At 46.2% G+C, this 21,841-nt stretch overlaps 1 long non-coding RNA gene across 2 annotated transcripts; it reads left to right on the forward strand.

Moving 5' to 3' along the window:
- Positions 1–4,305: 4,305 nt before the first annotated feature.
- On the forward strand, positions 4,306–20,716 carry LOC129205430 (uncharacterized). 2 transcript variants are annotated; one of them, XR_008576729.1, is made up of 3 exons: positions 4,306–4,467; positions 6,290–6,450; positions 20,498–20,716. It is a non-coding gene; the product is annotated as an uncharacterized LOC129205430 (long non-coding RNA). The 2 variants fall into 2 exon arrangements; XR_008576730.1 differs by lacking the exon at positions 20,498–20,716 and adding an exon at positions 12,157–12,333.
- Positions 20,717–21,841: the final 1,125 nt, after the last annotated feature.

Genomic DNA, 21,841 nt, shown 5'->3' on the forward strand with positions numbered 1-21,841 from the left:
TAAGCTAAGCCTGGCAATCACATGCCTGCCACGGGGTGAGACCACGCACGTGTTGGGCAGCCGGGATTTGGCTGACAGGCTGCCGTAGCTCGGTTGTGTGTCTGAGCCTGTAATGTGAGTTTTGCAGCTTCTTTGGGAAGCTTTATTATTATTTTTTTTTTCTCTCCACACAGGTAACCTGGGAATCTGAAACCCTCTGGTATTTCCAAATGGCAGTGCAATGCATTGAGGAATATTTCCCTTTCTGGTTGTGCTGATGGGTTTTTGTGCTGGTCTGGGAGGGAGGATTGGGCTTCATGGTTTGTCTTTGGTGGCACAGCCAGGGTTTTTGCAAAGCCTGTTGTTTACCAGGAGCAGGGAGGACCCCACACAATCATAACGTCCAGCCTATCCACTGGCTGTGGGATTACAGGACTTCTCACGTCTGTGCAACTCTTGCAGGTTATGGATCAAAGTCAGTACAAAAAGAAATACAAGCAATAACCAATAAATACTGTGCAGGAACTGGGTATTTCAAGTGCTAATGAGCACACACAAATTAGCTATCTACTTCAAAAGGGGCTGCATTTGACTCTGTGCTAAGGTCAGATGAAATTTTAAGCAGCTGTTACATCCCTCTATTGTTTTGAAGAGCTGATTTGAGATAAACAGCTGTGGGACCCATTGCTGGACGCAGTCTGGGTCATTCTGTAGGAGGGTATTCAAAGACAGGCTTTGTGGGAGATCCACACTAACACAATTAAATTGCATGCTTCAGTACACAAACGCCGGAGGTCAAGATACCTCTGGATGAATAAACATTTGCTGCAAGGGCTTCGGAATAAATCCACTGAAGGAAAGGGGCCTAATAGCTATTGCAGAATCAGACCTTGTCTCCTCTGTTGAACCGGATATATTTTAGATAGATCCCATTAGCTGCAACCAAGCCGCTCTGGGTTATCATCACCTCGGCTTGTGGCAGATGAGACAAAGCACAACACTGAAGCATTCAATTGCAAAACAGATATATTCCAGGGTGGAAATCCAGTAGCACCTTCTTTCAAGTAATTAACCAAGGGACCAAAGCAAATATGCACAAAAAGCAAATTAAATCACTGTGGATTGGTCATGCCTGCAGAAAATAAAACTGTCAAGGAGGTTGTTTCTTATGCTGGCTGGGATTATTTATAGCCGCGCTGTCTGTAGGAGTCCATCTGAGCAGGCAGGGAGCATGGCAAGGGCTGTGGCTGCCGGGAGAAATCAGCTGTGTTTAAAGAAGGCTGGGAGTGCAGGCAAAGCCAGGCAGGATTCTTCTGGGTGAGCTTTTTTCAAGCTGAAAATGTTGGTTTGCCAAAAATTGAAGCTTTCTGCAGCAACATAGAATCATAGAATCATAGAATGATAGAATCATAGAATTAGAGAATCATAGAAACATAGAATCACAGAATCACAGGCTGGTTTGGGTTGGAAGGGACCTTAAAGACCATCTAGTTCCAACCCCCCTGCCAGGGGCAGGGACACCCTCCACTAGACCAGGTTGCCCAAAGCCCCATCCAGCCTGGCCTTGAACACTGCCAGAGAGCCAGGGGCAGCCACAGCTTCTCTGGGCAACCTGTGCCAGGGCCTCACCACCCTCACAGGGAAGAATTTCTTCCTAATATCTAACCTAAATCTACCCTTCTTCAGTTTAAAGCCATTACCCCTTGTCCTGTCACTCCATGCCCTTGTAAACAGTCCCTCTCCCGCTTTCCTGTAGGCCCCTTTAGGTACTGGAAGGTGCTTTAAGGTCTCCCCAGAGCGTTCTCTTCTCCAGGCTGAACAACCCCAACTCTCTCAGCCTGTCTCCATAGCAGAGGTGCTCCAGCCCTCTGATCAGCTGTGTGGCCTCCTCTGGACTCACTCCAACAGCTCGATGTCTCTCCTGTACTGGGAACCCCAGAGCTGGATGCAGTACTCCAGGGGTATCTCACGAGAGCAGAGTAGAGGAGCAGAATCCCCTCCCTCAATCTGCTGGTGACACTGGTTTTGATGCAGCCCAGGACACGATTGGCTTTCTGGGCTGCAAGTGCACATTGCTGGGTCATGCTGAGCTTCTCATCTACCAACGTCCCCAAGTCCTTCTCTTCAGGGCTACTCCAATGGCAAACCAACAGTCAGGACATGGGCTGGAGCCAGGGCTGTGGCTGTTCACGGTGCTTTGGTGTGTTCTCTGGTGTGGTGTTGATCTGGGCTACCTAGGACCTGTGGTTGATGGGTGCAGGGGATGGCATGGCTCAGCGATGGTTCCTGGATGAGCCACTCTATACCCGCCACCCAGGCTGGGTACCTGCATCAGCTGAGGGATTCTCCTGTCCAAAGGGACTCTCCTAAAATAAATCAGAGTGCCCAAATTAGCTCTTTATTTGAGGCACACTGAGCAAGACCTTGACTTCAGATGCAGGCTGTGGACTGCAGGATTATGTGGATTATACCTATGGAGTCTGTGAGGATTATACATACCGGGTCTGTGAACACAGCTGAGGGCAGCAGCCTGATGTCAGGAGGCCAGTGTCCCTCCATGATGGATGAACTGGATAAGACTGGGAGTGGTCGGGCGAGGAGCAGAGAGGGGGCCATGTGAGTGTGATGCACACCATGGCCACGCCATGCACAGCCCCGGGAAAGTCCCAACACTCAGATCAAAACTTCATCCCAACGGCTGTGTCCCCACCACTTGCTGTGGGAAACCACCTGTTTCAATGGGTTTGAGGGGCAGGCAGAAAACGGTTTTACCTCCCAACTCTGGTTAGCTGGGAGGGCAGGCGAGCAGCATTGTGTCCTGGCTGGCATTTTGCACAGCTCCATGGGGGACCTCGCCGTTGGAGGGCATCACCCTGTGGAGCAAAGCTGGCAAATCTCTGCACTGCCCCTGCCTCTGTGGTAACCTCTGTGCTTGAAGAGCAGCCCCCAGCTAAAAGGCATGGCTGGGGTCGCTGGACCTGAAAGTTGCCTATTGTGCTGGTCTCTGAGCCTGTGTGTGTGTAAATCACCCCAAGACAGGTCTGTCCCTTGATGGATGGAAAAGCTGCATTATTATTATTTTTACTGTTACTATTCTTGTCATTGTTACTATTACTATTATTATGTCTGGGAGTGGCATATGCTCATCCAAGCATCTCTGGAGCCAGGAGGTCAAAGAGGGAGCCAGGCTGCACAGTGGATTCAGTATAGCTCTGCTGGAGCCCAAAGCCTTTATTTGGTTTCTTTGTCTGGGAAAGGAAGAAGTAAATTGTCTCTTTTCTCATCCTCTGGGATCCCCAGACACACTTTGCTGATCCCTGGAGGGATAAATTCCTGTTGTAGCCTCTAGCAAGAGTCACATACCTGTCTGGATCTCCAGCAGTTTGAGTGACCAATGAACCTGTATGGGGAAGACATCAAAACCCAGGTTTAGATGTGAAGTCCGTCCCCAGGGCATCTCCCAAAAGACAGCCAAGATTGAAACACAACTTCTCTGCCTTCCAGAGCCAACATCCCCCTTCCACCCCAAGGTCCTAGTTATAGATTTTGTGCAATCCTGAAACCTGGCATTAAGCAATCCTGAGCAAACAGTGTTCCCACGGGGCTCATCAACCTTGTGCTCTCACCTCGCTCTGGTCACTACTTTCCAGTTTAGGATTTCCTGGGGATGGGGGATTGCAGCAGAAGTCATGTCATCTAATGGAGCAGATGATGGCCCAGCGGACTCACAAAACACAGGGGAAGCTGTAACTGGTGTCCAAACTGGATATTTACCCTGCCTTTAACTTCTCAACATTGCATTCATTAGTGCCAATGTGTTAATTTACAACCTGTGCCTTACCCAGCAGATGCTGTGGCTGGCAAAAGTTTGCAGCTTCTTTTGCAGCTGGTGACCAGGGTTTAATTGTTGCATTACCTAACTCTCCACCGGATTGGAAAAAATTAGCAGCAGCCAGCCTAAGCAATAAGACAATTTGACTTCAGGTGCATTTTGTCCATCTGTTTCTAATAAAGCCTGTGGAAAGCATGTGGGGTTGGCTCCTCCCTTGAAGGAGAAACTCTGAAGGCAGACGGAGGCTTTGAATACAGTGGTATTTAAAGCTGTGGGTAGTTTGCTTCCGCCAGTAAATGCAGTCCTCTCACATGTGGTGAGTGGAAGAAGTGACTGAGATTTGCATCTTTGCCTGGTACTGGCTCGGAGGAGAGAAGCACCACAGCTGCTCAAAATGAGCAGAGCTGTGGCTGCAAGCAGAGGGGAAGCGAGGGGGAGGATGTCACTGCGTGTTGCTGATAGCCATTTCCAGTAATCAGTGCGAGCTGCACAGCTTAGGCAAAACGCATGTTTAATTTACCACCAGGCAGATGTTGGATAGCTCTCACATTACATGGTCACAGGGCTTGAAGTCTCCTTTTTCTTCTCTGCTGTTGACTCAACAGAGGCAACCAGCAACACTGATCTTATGATCCATCTCTACATGTGATCTCCTGGTGAGAAGGTTTCTTCCAGTTAATTCAATTGCTGCTTTGGCAGAACTGCTCTCTTGGCTCTGGATGGCTGAGGACAGGCATTGCTGGACCTGGATCTGGCCCTACTAGTGAGCCACGTCTAAATTGCGTGAGATGGGGGGTCAGGTGCTTTGGGTTACCTGCAACTCAGCTCCTTCTGGCTTTGCTCAGCAGGTGGGTCTCAGTGCCTAAAGGATGGTCAAGATGCAACCCATATTGCATTTGGCCTTTCATGGATGTGGAGCTGTAGACAGCGCCTTGCCAGGCTGAATTAGCAATCCAGAAGGTTTTATGCAGGGCCCAGAGGCTGTGCACTGAGAAGGCAGTGTGGGTGGGAGCGGAGCATATGAGGAACCAAACCATGCCCGTTGTTTAGGTGCATAAATGGAGCAAATACCTTGCCAGCTAGCGCTTGCTTTACAGAACATGCTGGGAACAGTGTTCATTAGTTATGCAAAGCTGTGTGATTATGAAAATAAAGTCTCAGATAAGCCAAAGTAGCCTGTTATGAGGTCCACAAAAAACAGAGAGTGTTTAGAGAGATGCAAAACCCGCCTTCTACTTGGAGCACTGAAGCTGGGAGAAATGGCCTGGGTCCTAGTCCACAACTGTACATCCAGTCCTATCTGATCTCCCAGACAATGCACCAGCTCCTTGTCTCCTCCTTCTCTTGCCCAAGGGATGTTTTGACTCCGGCACTGAGCAAAGAGAAAGGCATATGTGACCTAAATCAGGTTTTACTTCTGCTCACATCCCTCCAGCTTGAGTAAACAGCAGAGGATGTGACTGAGAGCACATACGGCGCCTCATCAACGCCTCTTCTCTGCTTCAGGTTTTCTTGTCCCTTCCCCAGAGGTGAGTTTGACTCATTCTGTATTTAGAGAGATGCTTCCCCTTTTCCCCACACTGCTCATTAAACCTCCCTGATCAGCCGGTCCCCAGCCCACCTCTGCAGCTTTTCTTGTTACAGGGAGTAGCTTTATCCGACAGGGCCAACCTCTCAAGCCAAACCCCACCGGAGGGCTGGGAAAGGACGGGAAAAACCCTGGAGACTGACAAAACAAACACAAAAAAAAAAAGCTCACTTGATCAGTCTGAGTGCCAGCCCCACCCTGGGGTGTGGAATAAACACTGGCAAAGATTTATTCATCGCCACTCAGCATCCAAATATTTGTTTCTCTTTTTCACGCGGGCACACACTCACATTCACGCAGCCTGCCAGATGCCTTTGTTTGCAGCGAACCTGGGCACACTTCTGTCCGCTAAGGCAAGGGAGGAAAGAGATCCTGCCTGCAAGATTTGTTAAAAATATGCAAGGATTTCTAGCGATTTGATATCTAGATGCACAGGGGTATCTGAACTTCCACCTAAACACTCTTTTGCACCACAAATTTGTCTATCCATTTATATTCATGCACTCACAAATTTTTACATATATATGTGTGTCTATGCATATGTATTTAGCATATATGGATATCTATCCACCCACATTCACCTACATACGAATACACAGTGCTGGAAATGATAATCTGGATGCCTTGGCATCAATAATGCATAAATCCAATGTTTGCAGAAGTGAATACGTGGCACATAATGCCATTTTAACCTTTGCATACACACATATACATCTTTTCTCCATCTGTCTAGTTACAAATATGCCAGTATATAGGTGTGCCTAACACCAGTATGTTCTTATATGGGAATGTGGATGAATTAAGTTAGCACACAGCACTGCTTATCTCAGCCAGAGCAAACGTCAGCAGAACCATTTAATTAAAAATCATATGCCTGCTGTATTTGACAGAATCGATACGAATCCCATGCATACATCAATGTCCTGATCATCCTGATGCAACTACCAAGAGAAGAATGAAATGTCCTTATATGACTAAAGAGGAAAAGTTCCCGGTTGATCCCATGACCACTAAAGCGCTTCATCTACTGATACACTGAATTAGGCTGCAGGTAAGATGCGGAGGTGTGGCACCTGGGAGAAAAGCTTTCCGTAATGGTAAGCACACTCAACGCGTGATAACTACCCTTTGATCTGTCCCAGCTTTATGGATATTTGGGGAAATGTCTTTAGGGCAACTGAGTTCGAAATGTTGACCATGTCGATTAGATAAGGGTGTTTAGTGAGAAACTTAATTTCCTGCCTAAAATGGTCATGATGACCTGCGATGTGATGAATAACGATGGGCTGCAAGAGGTCAGGGAACAGGCCCCAGGGGAAGGTTTTTTTGAATGTCTTCAAAGATGTAAAAGGGAGGGGATTTCTCAGCTAATCTGAGTACTTTGTGGAGCTGGGATTTCATCCAGAAGTGATCCTTGGGGCGATTCTCCATTGCCCTGGTGAGAATTTGAACTGGTAACTCAGAGAAGTGTTAAAGGCAACTCTTGTTCTGGTCCAAGTCTGGCTGCCTCTGTACCCACAGGTAATGAAGAACATGTTCTATCCTTATCAGTGACAATCTATTTTTATAGTTTTTATGATGGCAATTTGCTAAGAAGACACAAGAATTTACTGAGATATGCCACTGCAGCACCTGCAAAATGCTTCAGTGCCCACACTGCAGTTTAACATCAAGAGAAAGGTGGGTGATGCCCGACTCCCGGTGAAAGCAGTGGGTGTGATGCCCAGTTTAGACATAGGTGACATAAATGCCCATGTGCTGTTGACTCCATTGACTGGATAGGGAGCTGGTGTCAGGCAGCTCTGGAGATCTGTTCTGGTCTCTGTGTTTTTAAGATGAATAGAAAGCACATCTCAGTCACACCAGGAAATAGTTCAGTATGACACACAGAATCATAGAATGCTTTGGGTTGGAAGGGACCTTAAAGATCATCTCGTTCCAACCCCCTGCCGTGGGTAGGGACACCCTCCACTAGGTTGCCCAAAGCCCCATCCAACCTGGCCTTAAACAATTCCAGGGATGGGACATCCACAACCTCTCTGGGCATGCTCCACCTAAAGTCATCCTTCCACTGCTTATTGCTGTGGGTGCCTGTAAATGTGCTTTTCTTCCACAGGCATACATATCCACCAGTGGAATATATATAAGTTTACATTTTCCAGCTAAGAAACCTTTGTGGTCCCAGAGCCAAACCACCATAGTGTATGGCGCTTCTCCAGCGATACCAAGTGTACCTGACCTATTACATAACAGGCCAAAGGAGTACCTTACTCTGCTTTTTTCCCTGAAACCATCAGAAGAACAGGCAGGGAAGCCTGGGAGGTCAAGGTAGTTTTTTCAGTCAGATGTGTCAAGTTCCACTTAAGATACAGCATGTTCTATCAGATAAGAGGAGGTATGATGGCTCCTGACCTGAAATCCCAAGGCACAGGCTGTCACAAGTTCCCAGCGGTCTCATGGTAACAGTGGCAGACAGTGGCTTGGAGCTGAGTTGCAGCACTTCTATAATTGAAGACACACCTGTGAAGCTATAAATGTAATTGCATCTCGAGAGATTACTGAGATCAGAGAAAGAAGGTCATCAGCTGCTTTGTGACCACGCTGAACCCTCCAGATAGACTGGTAGTGAAGTCTATTGAGAAGGCATTATACATGGCTGCTGTCCAGAAACAGAGCTTTTCTGTGGTCCATGGCTTGCTGCCATTTTCATACTTCCAGTTAGACCCTCTAACCATCAGTTAGACCCTCTAACCATCACCCACTCTGTGTGATCCCACTTCTGATAAGAGTATCTCTGAACTTTGCATATGTCAACTCCTGCTCTGCACTGAACTCAAAGTGGCCCAGGTTTCAGTGACAAGGTCTCGCTGTATTCCTCTGTAGTGGTTTCACTGTAGGAGGGGAACAGAGCAGGAGAAGGCTTTTTGGGAAGCCCTACAAGGTGGGTGTGGGTTGACCAAGGCTCCTTGATGGGCTCCAAGGTCTTCAGCGCCATCTACTGCCATGTTAAGTCTTGGCTCCCTTGTCATCTCTCCAGGAGTGGGTTTAGAGGATACTTTCAGGCTCATAGGATGGGGATAATTAGTAGCTACATCTATTGCTTTGCTGTTCCTATGGGCTGAGTACAAATTAAAAAACATGCTAGTGTCTGGAGACAAAGCCTGGTGCTATTTCCCGTAAAAATTCATACAAAGTGCAAGAAAAAGCAAATACTTGAGGACTGTTCTCTGGCAATGAGCAAAAGCTAGGCAAAGGATAATAATTGGGAGCTACGGTGCTGTTCTTTCTGATCTGCTTCTGCCTATAGCATGTTCTCCACTGTCAGCATAAAGTTACAAAGTGAAAGTTGAGTAGACCATTCAGTGAAGGTCAGAGGGAAACAGAGATAGAGTGGTTATCACTATGGGTCATTGATTCACCTGTGATCAGATATAAAACATCCCTCACATTAAGCAGTGGAGAAATGTTCGATGAACATATGATAGGATAGGCGTGGCTGAAGCAATGTATCTGTCTGTACGTCATGTTCTAATCTCAATCAACTTGAAGGAAAACAGCTGAAATACAGTCACTGTATTAAGTGCAGAACTTGGTTCTCCGTGCTCTTCCCAGGTAGAAGAACATAGGGGTTAACAGCTCTGCCAGGCCTAGGAAAGATCTAACTTACGGAGCAGGACAGCAAGTCATCTCTAATGTGTCTCAGGATTTCATCCATGTGAGAAAAGCCTTGACAACCAGCCACAAAACTCATCTCTTCAGCCATTTAGGAGCTGGTGTCATTCTAAGGCATTTTGTGGGGTATGTTCCTCCCCTGCACTCTTGGGTGGTAGCAATGGTTTGAAATACACCTCTCTACCTGCCCAAGAACCTGATTTTTAATTTGATAAGATGAAGACCTGAAATTGAGTCTGTTCAACTTTGCTTCTTCTGTAGCAAACCAAAGGCCATGCAGAAGCTTCAGCATCTTCCAGTCCTCAGCAGTCTCCACTCTAGGCAAGGGGGAAGATGAGCTGCAAAGTTTAAGTGTTTCACATCATCTGTAAAGCTAAATGGGGAGGACTTGGGTATCTTCTGTATGGTCTCTGGTGTGAGCAAAGGTGTCTGGGGCTCCAGAAAAACCCATTAATCATCTTTTAGTAGAACTTGCCCTTATTTAGGGACTACAAAGCCTTTTAGATACCTAAGTGACTGATCCCAGCTCAGCAATGTTTTTTGCTCCTGTGTTTGCCAGTGGCTAAGAAGCTAACATACATTTGTTTGCATTTAATTCTTCTGGTTAGTGAAACCATTATTGGGAACTGGGATCAGTTTGGGTAATGAGAGGGGCTGTGGGATCGTTCCAAGTCACAATTTTGGCAAAATGTGCACATTTAACTTTAACTACCTCTCCTGTGATCCTTGAACAGGGCAGGGAATCCTACAGGTGGCCTGGACTTCACGTAACTTCTTGATTGAGGAATTTGGGAACTGATCTCAGCATGTTCCCACTCTAAACACTTTGCCTTCCCCAAGGTCTGATATGCTGTCAGATCCTCTGGGACCTGGAAAATAGAAGGAAGCAGCTTTTGAAGAACTTGTAAGCCAAAAGCAGGGGAGATTTTGGAGGAGAAACTGAAAACTGGAGATTGAGCTCATAAGAAACAGTTTGCTGAGTGCCACCAACAGTCATCTAGGAGTGCTTGTGGTCTGGGAGTTAAATACAACCTCAGGACCTCTTTCAAGCCCTTCTGGTGAGGATTTCATCAGCCTGATTCAGCAGGAAAACAGTAGATATTAGAAACAATTGGGAGGTTCCCATTAATGAAGGTTCAGAACATAGCCTAGCATATGCTTCTGCTAAGTTCCAGCTGGTGTTGATTCGTCACCAGCCTTCTGCTGCAGATGGTTGGGTAAATTAGGAGTCTTCTGTATAGCAACCTGTAGGCTTTTTCCAAGAAAAACAAACAAAAAACCTCAGTGTGGTTTCTGCAGGAATGAAACTCCAGTTGAAACACTGACCTTGTCCCTCTACTGAAGAGCAGTCCCATTGACCACATCTACAAAGGGCACGAGTAATACAGACTTCACTCAACCACAGATAACCTCCCGAAAAACTATGATTTTCACCAAATTCTTAGCAGCATCTCTTCTAGCTAGTGCTTGTGTTGCTCCTCCTGGCATGCTGAATGGCAGGAGAAGGGTACCTTTGTGCAAACACACCCAAATTCCTAGTGGGCATCGCCCAGGTCTCCAGCTGGGAAATTTGACATGCAAAATGTGACCTTGTTCACCTGCTGAATGCTCCAGGGATGACGTGTTGCAATCAGACTTCCGGGACAGCTCGTAGGCATGTGATAAGATTAACACGTGTTCTCACCCACCTTTGGTGTCTCAGTGTTGCCAAACACTACATCTCTCTTTGGCAGTCCTGCACCTTGGCATGTAGAGAGCTGGATTTCAGGAGTTTACAATGACCTTACCGAGTCTCTCTGACCCCAGACATACCTGTGACTGAAAAGGACAGGTCTGGGGTTGAATGATTTGACTTTCCAGTGCTTCCATTTACTTAGATGCAAAATAGCAATAAGGAGTTCTTGGAGATCTTTGCAAACTGCATCATGTCTTGCTTATGTTGGAGTTAATTATTCTAATTAACACTTCCCATCCTTGGAAGTGTTTAAGACCAGGTTGGATGGGGCTTTGGGCAACCTGGTCTAGTGGAGGGTGTCTCTGCCCACAGCAGGGGGGTTGGAACTAGATGGTCTTTGAGGTCCCTTCCAACCCAAACCATTCTATGATTCTATGATTCTATGATTCTAATTATCATACCCTTTTTACTACCAGTGCTTTAGCACAAAGGAACCTACCTGAGGTGATGGGACAAGAACCTTTTTATAGTGCTCATTCAGCAGGACTTGGAGAGGAGATATCCCAGCTCTGTTCCTGAATCGGTGACCATGACTCCTCCAAGACCTTGGCCAGGACACTTAAACATCTCTGTGGCTCACATTAGCCATATGCAAAACAGAGAGAATAATACTGAGCACTCTGCAGAGAGGATTAATTCCTCACTGTCTGTAAGATGACTAGAGAAGTCTTGAGTGCCAGGGAATGCAAAAATGCTTGTTTTTCTCCTTGCGGCTTCAATTTGTGGTCTCAGTCTCCATGCTGTGCTCTGGAGGGGCCTGTGATAGCAAGTTTGTATTTGGCTTACAACAACAACCAACACGAGCAAAAGGGATCCATGCCTCTGGTAGAAAATGCTCCAAAGTCAGGAAAAAAAAAAAAAAAAGAAAAAGCTTGGACCACTCTGCCATATTTTAAACAGATGGTAATGGAGATTTTTAACCATACGTGCATTAATAGGCTCTAACTTGCTGGACAATTGACTCTTTCCTCATGGATAGTCATGGAAATCAAGTTCAGCGGATGAGGTCTCCAGGCCTGAGCTAAGAGTGCCTGTCAGGTCGACTCCACCCACGGGTGGTTTCCAGAGGGCATTTCTCCACATGGAAGTTGCTTCTCTTGAACACAATTGAGTTAGTCAGACTGCAGCTTCTGACCACCTTGCCAGAGACATGGCTATTTTCAGACTTATGGAGATAAGTATTTCCAAGCAATGAGTTAAAACAGCTAAAATTTCCCCTGTGGGAGAAAAGGGACACGTTCAATCCATCCTCATCCACCACAGGTTCATCTCTTACACCTGTCCTTTATCCTTTGCTGTCAGTAATGCTTTAGCAAGTTTCTTTATTTCATTTTCTTTTTCTTTCTTCAGCTTGTCTGTTCTGAGTTGATGTGTGGAAGAACTGCAGAAGTAACAAAAGAACCTGAAGGACATGACTTTGACTCAGTTTGCATGTGTCTTTCACCCTGGCTTCAACAATGAGTAGAGGCAGAATTGCCTTTTCAGTCCCACTTACACGTGAAATCACGGGGAATAAAGACAAGTCGCATGCATGGTTACAAAGTCATGTAGCACAGAGAGTTTCCATTTTTCTCACCACTCACTGATGTTTAGAGCGTGCTAACGTGGTGATGCTTGAAACAATAGTGAATAAAAACAATTCAGGGAGAGGTGTGATGTTTAAATTGGCCAGAGCCTCCCAGGATTTCTAAAGTTAAGATCCTTGGATGATAGACAGATTGTAAGGGCAAGAATATCATTATTATCAGTTTAAATTCTGCTTTCCAGGCACATGAAGTAACAAGATCCCAAGGTCAGGGCAAAAGAGAGATACAGACCACATGCAGTGTGGAATTCGATCCTTGCTGCAGGGTGAGCTGCTAATTAGAGACAGGACTTTGTACTGCCTCTGACATTTCCAGTCATAAGTTGCTTACAATAGTTGAAAATGGAGTTTTAAAGCAAGCAGATAATTTCTCAGCCTGGGACAAAAAAATCTGAGATTTAATTTCAAGAAGTTCTCAAAGAAACAAGGCAGAATAACACTGTTCTTAGAAAATTAATCTCTTGGTGTGGGAGCTGACCTGGACTTAGGCTGCTGCTGGAATACTGGAAATTTTTATTCTCACCTTTCAAATGTTAACAGCAAAATACTGTTGGGTTTTTTCCTTTTTTTTAAAATTTTTTTTACTTTCTTTTCCTTCCACACTGGAAATTTAAAGAAATAAAACCGGAAGTAAAACCACATTTGACAAATGATAAGGTAAATATATTCAAGTCCTGAGTCATGGTCATGGAGCAAGGGTTCAGTCTGGGATGCATGTGACAGCTCATTGCGCAGGCTCAAGGACTACTGGAGCACTGATTTAGGGATGCTCTTAGCCACGAAGTGCTCCAGTCCCACACTGCTGTTTCCTCTGGCTGCAACATTAACCAATAAAAGAGAAAAAAAGCTACCTTATTATGGCAAGGAGCACCACAGGGTCCTTTCCAGTAGGTGCAGAGGTGTTGCAAAATTCACCAGTGCAGCATTTCTGCATGTGTATTCACCTGCTAAGTGAGGCCCAGGGCTTCCAGGTGCTGGTCATTGTCCCACACCAGTTCTGCACGCTGAGCACTGTGGAGAGCACTGGGGGAGCTGGCGTTGCGTAGTTATTGCAAAATGCTGTGCCTTGTGGTAAAATGGTCAGTGTGACATTCCCAGGACAAATAGAAAGGGAAAAAGGAAAGGCAGCCCCTGCTTACGCTAGGTCTTTCTTGATCCCATGATCACAGGACTCATCAGACTCATTGACTAGAAATGCTTAACCTTCCATGGGAATGGTGATGTGAAATGAAATGACTGTTTGTGTCTGGCTCTTCCCCTTGAGCATTGCACAAGACCCTACAGATGGCGGTGAATGCACCATCAACCTGAGCTGAAAAGTGAAAGGTTGCAAAGCCTAAAGCTCTTTTCTCCTCTGCATTGTCCCCCATTGGTGCTCTGGAGTTGGTCCAGCTCCCCATGCTTTGTGAAATCTTCTGGGGCTAAAGTTCAAGGTGGCAGGCAGAGACAGCTCCTCCCCTGGAGATAACCAACACGTGGAAGGATGATGCCTTTACCTGGACCTTGCGCACCTTGTGTCTGCTACAAGAAGTCTTCTGTGAACCCCTGAGAGATAAAACCCTGGTGTGACTGTACAGAAATAGCAGGATGCTCCTCCCATGGGCCTGCCAATCCATTGGGCCCAGCAGAGCTCAGGAAGGAGGCTTTCCCTTTCCAATAGCTCCCTTCATCTTGGTGAGAACAGCACTGGGAACAGAGCAGATCCTGACCTTGTAAACCATTCAGCATCCCTCCCCTGAGACCTCCATAGGAGCCCACCTAGGTTGGCACATTGCTGGGGGAAGCCCACAGTCCTCCTGAGGAGGAGTAAACCTTCCACCTAGAGCAATTCAGTTCAAGTGGGACACCTCTTCAAGGATCAACCATGCTGGGTCATTAGGACTTCCAGTCCTGCAAAGTAGGAGGAAGACTGGAGAAGGCAAGTGAGACATGCATCCAATGTGGATGCTGCAGCCTGATGGTCTGAAGTTATTTCTACATGGCTGCCTTAGGCTGTCCAAGGGCTATAGGTTATTTTGCATATGAAAGGAGACAACATAAATGAGAGTCAGTGTTCTCTTTTTAGTTAGTGTCATCCCAAGAGCCAGGCTGGACTCTTCTCAACTGTCATTTAGAACATTGTGTGATGCAAATTCTTTTGGGACCATGTTGCCACTAAGCAGCTGACAAGGAAAACACGGTGCAAGACAAACGACAAGACTCATTTTCTCATGTAATTGTGTGCTGTTTCCATCCAAAAGAGAGGGAGATGATAATATTACCTGCTGTAGTTCTATCCTTAATGAGGCCTGGAAGGAGGAGTTGATAATTAGGCCCATGATTCATGCGCTGGGCACGAGCTTCTGTTTGAATGTTCTGCCAATTAGTGCACACTTCCTGATCAATAGCAGGGTAATTATGAGATTAGGGTTAATGGGTCAGACTCTTTGAAGGCTTCCTCTTCTATGCTCATGTCAGATTAGCTGAGTCCTGCTGTCGTTAGTTTTACCTTTCCAGGTTGCTGGCTGTAAAGGAACAGGGGGCAGAAATGGGTTTTAATTACATTTGGTTCGCACAGGAAGACTCCTACACCGAGGTTTTTAGATGTGAGATGGGTGTCTAAGTTCCCATCAGCCGAGATCTAACTAACAGAGCCAATGGTGTCTACAGAGAGATTCATCTTCACCTGAAGGGCACATCTGGGGTGGGATTCATTTGTCTAAATACAGCTGTGAACTGCAAGGGTTGCCCTGGACATTCACACGGAGTTGGCTGATACACACAGGGAGAGCCATTCCCCCTGGATGGAGGACAGATGAGAGTCCCTGAGACACCTCAACTGTGGACAACAAGGCATGGACAACTTTAAGCACCTGGTATATCCAACCAAGTGAGCCAAGAGGGTTTCAAACTAGCTCTTAGATCAAGGCAGTCAGCTCCAAGGAGAGAAGCAGGGGTAAAACTGAAGGTAGACACCCACACAAGGGCTTGCAGCCCTGTCTCCAGGCCAGAGAGACTTCTAAGCCTTATCACATTCTGGAGCTCTGCTCCTTCCCAAGCCTGCAGGTTTTATTCCCAGCTAGGAGAAAGTCCTCTGTGGATGCCATCTTCTACTTTGACGACATTACTCAGGGAACCAAGCAAAGCCAGGTGCTGAGGCTGGAGCTGAGTTGTGAATGCTTGCCTGCCTTAGCAGAAATGAGGAAAATAAAAATGTAAGGAATTTTCATTACAGAGGAAAGGTAGGGCTCTTACGAACAGAAAGGTCTCCCTGAGCTGTTGGCTGAGTAAAACTATGAAAGAAGACCCCATATGGGAAAACCAGCACTTGAATGAGTTGAATGGGAACAAAAATCCCTGTGACACTCATGGAGGGTACCAAACAGAAATACTGCCTAACTGATGATGCCAATCCCTGATCACCTGGAGAGAAACACCTCCCAACACCAGGAATAAGATGAGAAGCCGGTTCTTCTTGGTATTTACAGGCTAGTTTTGCTGATTCCAGAAAGAGGGAAGCACTCACAGGGACACTGATGAGTCTCCAGGGACCAAGTCGTGGCCAAGACAGTTTTGCTTCCATGACTATGGCTTGGCCCAAACTTCAGGCCTACTAAGATCTTGTCAGTGACACTTTTCTTATATCATAGAATAACAGAATCACAGAATGGTAGGGGTTGGAAGAGACCTCTGGAGATCATCTAGTCCAACCCCCCTGTTAAAGCAGGCTCACTTAAAGCAGGTTACACAGGATCACGTCCAGGTTGTTTTTGAATCTCTCCAGAGACGGAGACTCCACAACCTCTCTGGGCAGCCTGTTCCAGTGCTCGGTCACCCTCAAAGTGAAAAAGTTTTTCCTCATATGCAGATGGAACTTCCTGTGTTCCAGTTTGTGCCCATTGCCCCTTTTCCTGTCACTGAGCACCACTGAAAAGAGTCTGGCCCCTTCCTCTTGACACCCACCCTTTAGATATTGATAAGCATTAATAAGATCCCCTATCAGCCTTCTCTTCTCCAGGCTAAACAGACCCAGCTCTCTCAGCCTTTCCTCATACGAGAGATGCTCCAGTCCCCTCATCAACCTCGTAGCCCTCGGCTGGAATCTCTCCAGTAGTTCCCTGTCTTTCTGGGACTGGGGAGCCCAGCACTGGACACAGAACTCCAGATGTGCCGTCACCAGGGCAGAGTAGAGGAGGAGGATAACCTCCCTCGACCTGCTAGCCATGCTCTTCTTAATGCACCCCAGGATACCATTGGCCTTCTTGGCCATGAGGGCACACTGCTGGCTCTTGGAGAAGTTGTTGTCCACCAGGACTCCCAGGTCCTCGTCTGCACTGCTGCTTCCCAGCGAGTCAACCCTTAACCTCTACTGGTGATTGGGGTTATTCCTCACTAGGTGCAGGACCCTACGCTTGCCCTTATTGAATTTCATCAGGTTCCTCTTTGCCCAACTCTTTGGTCTGTCCAGATCTCGCTGAATGGCAGTGCAGCCTTCTGGTGTATCGCCCGCTCCTCCCAGTTTTGTATCACTCTGTCCCCTCATCCAGGTCATTGATAAATACGTTGAACAAGACCGGACCCATTCAATGTACATTGACTCCTTCACTTCTCTACTACATGGCAGGCAAAAATGGCTCCTCTGCAGGATTATCCAGTGAGGTGGTGTGAGGGGACTTATTTTGCTACAGCAAGCTCTGTTCAAGTAGCAGCTTGGCTGAGAACATTACACAGGTTTGCAATGTTCCCTTGCAATGGGACCTGAACAAAACCTTGACATTTCTGTTCAGACAATGCCCTGACAGTTTCAGTCATTTTAAGCAATTTTTCCAGTAGTTTTTAAGGTTTAAATTCTGAAATGATTTGGTTGTCCTTAGCAGCTCAGACCTTTCTTCAAAAGACACAGCCACGTTGCAGCCTCTCTTCTGGGATATTTGCAGCCAAACGCTAAAAGAACCAACACACCCTGCAGCAAAATCTAACACCTGCCCACGAAGACATACAACACAGACGTGACTACTTTTGGGGACACAAAGAGTTTCTTTTCCAGCACATCAAACAGTTGGATTCACCCTACGTTGCTCATGCTTTAGTGCAGCAGGACTGTCTTTAACAGAGTTACTCCAGATAGCACAACACAGGCAAAATCCTATTTATTTGACAGCAAAATCCTAGTTATACCCCATCATCCCCAAATAACTAAAATCTGACCACGGAAAAGGCATGGTTTTAACATCCGAGGTTTTCCTGCGTTGTGTGCTGCTGTCCTGTTTCCCTGGGACCTTCACCCCTACCCTGGGAGAGTGCTGCTCTCAGAGCTGCAGTGACTTTGACTCAGCCTCTTTAAAGCACATGGGATGAAAAGCAAAACTGTGCGTATCCACGGATATTTTCCATCACCAAATATGCCACAGACAGAGTCCTGCTGCTTTCAGGGTTTTGAAAGTTATTTGGACAAATTGACTGGGAGAGCATTCAGGAAAAATGTGACTGTATGTTTATCTTGTCATATTTTCCCTTAGGTCACTGCTGTCAACCGTAATACCGGGCTAGATGGCCATAGCATGGTCATTTTTATGTTGTTTTGAACAAATAAATACAACACATGTTTACACTCTCTGGTTCCTGCCCATAGCGCACAAGATGGGCACAAGAGCGGGATGAGAGAGGGTCGATCCAATGCCATCTCTGAAATTAGGGGAGATGGGTGTGTAAGAACATGATGAGCATGAAAGCAGATGTACAGGATCAGACTGACAGTCCACCTAGACCCTTGCCAGCAGTGACTGTCCAGAGTCTTCTCCCAGGATACCCTTCCGATGATCTGTGGCTCTGAGCTTGGCGGTCACAGACAAACATTGCCGATGACAAGCACAGCGAGAGCCCATCCTGGGTCCTGGTGTTTGCTAGCTCATGTTGAAGTCTGATGCAGCACCCTTGTTGCATTTTGACTCAAACTGATGTATCCAGAGGCTCAGATACATCAGTCGCTGCTGCAGCCTCCTGCCCAGTTGGTAATGGGTGGTGAGACCAAGACACACACAAAAACACACGTGGGAAGGGCTGAAGTTAGTGGGAAAGTGGGTTAATTCTGCCCTGTGTCTTTGGCTTGGTCTGAGCTGCTTGGAAAGTGGGGTTGGATGGCTCTGGACGTAGCTGTTGGATGTTTTGAATCCTGTTGCTTTCACACTGGGTCTCAGCTGTTCAGTGTAAAGCACTGTACTTAAATATCAGCAAGGAAGCCGTGCAGAAATTCATGAGGACCTGTGGTACGATGAGTGATTGGTGCCGAGGAGGTTGTATCCATGTTAGGTGCTGGAGAGGATAAATCAGGAGAGCTGAGAAAGCTCAGGGCAGAGAGCAGGTTTACAGTTGCACACCTTGAAGAGGTGCTTTCATTGCCTTCAAACCCAGACCCAGAAATGTGGGGAGCATTGGGAAGAGGTGCTCCAACCTCCATCCATGAGCAGAACAGCATTGCCTAAGCAGGGACAGAGGGGCAGCGAGCATTGCCAACCCATGGCCAGACCTGGTCAATAAACCTGTCCAGAGCAGCACCAACCCTGGAGGCAAAGCCAGAAAACTCCCTGGCCTGAAAGATCAATATTGGCCAAGATCTCCCCTCCAAACACTAGGCAGGATTTCCCCACCTGGGCCTGCCTGCTTTGATCACTCAACCCCAAAATCCCCTGTATTTAAAAAAAAAAAAAAAAAAAAATTAAAAAAGTGTCCCTTTGTGTTTGCATAAGAGCATTATTTCTACCTTTTGTGAGTAGGGCGGCAGTTTTCACAGAGAAATAACTCCAGAGTTATTAAAAGATTAAAAAACACACCCAAAAAAAAAAAAAAAAAGACATCCAGGCTGAAAAAAACAAATATCCTCACCAGAACTCAGAGGCGTTTCTCATAACATCTTGCTTATGTTATGAAGTCTGATTTTTTAATTTTTTTTTTTTAAAAGGATGAGGTAGACTCAATTACTTCACTGAAATTCATATGATCTGCTGATAAACCAGATTAAAAGCCTCCTGCCGTAGCATTGTATAGCGCCGCAAGAATCTCTCCAGCTCTGTAATCTCGTTGGTTCCTGTACCAACGGGATAGGCATTGCCTTGCTTGCATTTTCAACGGGCTCATGCCTCATTGCCGTGACAGCTCATAATTCACCCTCCGTGTGGGTGTGAGCACCTACGGCACGGCAGGTCCCCGGGGCTTGTGACTCCTGGTGACACTGTGTCATGGCTCCAGGTAGCACTTGCAATGAGCAGGTGATCACCTTGTCCTGGAAAGAAAAGGTGTTGTGGTTACAAGTGGCTCTACTGAAATCTGGACAAAGAACTGAGATTTCAGGGTGGTGAACCTGAGAACCATGGGGAGAAAAAATATCTTGAAAAAATATTTTGAAAAAATATTTTAAAAAAAAATCTTAAAAACTATAGAAAAGCTGTGATTTCAAGCAAATCTCGGTGAAAACTGAGAATCTGTAAAAGGATGAAGGATTTTTGGATGACTTATGTTTGGGCTGGTGCAAAATTTGCCACGCTGAAACCCACTATAAACAGCACCGATACCAATGCGCTGCATCAGTGCTGCAGCTTCTGCAGGATAAGACAAATGCTTCTTTTTAAAGGAAAAAGCGTATGTACAACATCAAGCCGGGAAAGCAGATATATTTATACAGTTACTAATGTTTGCCTGAGCCGGCAGATGCTAGGCATGTCTCAAATACCTTTACTGTTTCTTGTTTCTTTTTTTTTTTTTTTTTAAAGTTGCCAAGTCTCATGGAGATGAAGTCACTCTCAGAGGTGACTTCAGGACACGCAAATCACCTCGAAGCTCTGCTGGACTTTTGCCTTATGTCTATACCAGGTGTTTCGTGGCACAGTTTGCTTTATACATACTTCTTGTCCATCCCTTGAGATACCAGGGACCAAAATAAATCAGGGTGTTCTACTTTCTCTCCTTTGGTCATTAAAATGGTACCAATTTTTTATAGCAGGCGTGCTGCAGCTCAGGTCCAAATATGGATTTAGAGGAAACTCAACGTCTTTTCTCTAAAAAAAGCCAAACAACCTTCCCCACCTCCCCTGTAATTTGACATAATGAGTAACTGGTGTTTATTAATTTCAGGTCTTGGAACTGATGTCACCACAGAGTCGGGGTCCGGGAAATCTCTGAGTCACGTGCAAATGCAGAGCCAGGAAATATCAGCAGAAGAAGTAAATATTAAGGCAAAAGATGTTGGAAGCTGGTGACGGCTTCCTGAAAGAAGCCATGAGAAGCTGGTCAGTGCTAAGAGCAAACCATGGCCTTGGATTAAATCCAATATTCGGCTTGGATGACAAATTAAGGCAGAACACCTCCTTGTTGCGATTGCCTAACAATGTAAAAGAGGAGGGAGGCGACACACTCAAATATGACCCAGGCTCTGGGAATGTAAACTGTTGTCTTCTTCCACAGCTTCAGCTAAATGTAAAAGCAATCGGTGCCTCCGTGGGGGGTTGGGGGGGGGGGTGCAACCCATTTCCATCTCTGTTAATTCTACCAGACCCAATCTTGCAATATATGGATTAGGGATGGATGATGCTGAGGGCTTTGAACTCCCAGTGACTTCAAAGGCTCAGGACCTGGGCTGAGAGGGTGCTCTTGGTCTATGAAGCACAGCTTCGGATGAGCAGAAATTCGTTGTGGATCCTGCCTGAATTCAGCCAGTGGTTGCAGATAAAAAAATTTGGAAACATCATTTTTTAAGCTAGGATTCAGTCATGTTTAAGTAGTCACTGCCTGCTAAAATTCGTGCAGTTTTTTTATTTTTCTTCCTTGTTTTTACCCACTTCATTGGTGGGAGGCTTTTTGTCACTAGATAAGTAGAAGAAAGGGGAAAACCTTACGGGGAGAAGAGAAACCAAGGACACATGAGGCCCTGCTGCTCTGCATTGAGTATAAATTCAGGCTGAGCTGCCTGTGCTCCAGGTGTCTTGGTGGGGTGTCTGAAACCACATGGGGCTAAGGCCAACAACAAAACCCCAAAATTGTTTTTTTTTTTAAACTTTTCTTCTGTTTTAAATTCCAGGTTTTCCTCATGAGATCATCTTAGTTACAGTGATGCAGGGCTTTGTATAGACAAGCAGAGGGCTGCGTAAACAGAAGATTTCTCCTCTGCTGCGTCAGTGAAGATAAAAAGTGTGTCTGATGACTTCAACTGAAGCTGGCATGTTTTTGTCCAATCTGCTAAAGACATTCAAGTTTCACTTCACTGTGGGAACTTTGCCTGTGGTCCAAGTTTGCTGTCACTTGCAACATCACGCGTGTTTTGATACAAAGCTTTTGCTTGCCTGTGCTGAAGCATAGCAAAATTTAATTTGTTTTTTCTTCTGCAGCTGCAGCCCTGGCTGGGGAAATGGAGGGCGTGAGTACTGGGGGAGCCCAGGACTTTGGTTTTGACACAGGATGTGCCTGGCCATGGAGCAGAAA

Source organism: Grus americana, chromosome 1 (assembly GCF_028858705.1).
Source record: "Grus americana isolate bGruAme1 chromosome 1, bGruAme1.mat, whole genome shotgun sequence".
Classification (NCBI taxonomy): domain Eukaryota; kingdom Metazoa; phylum Chordata; class Aves; order Gruiformes; family Gruidae; genus Grus; species Grus americana.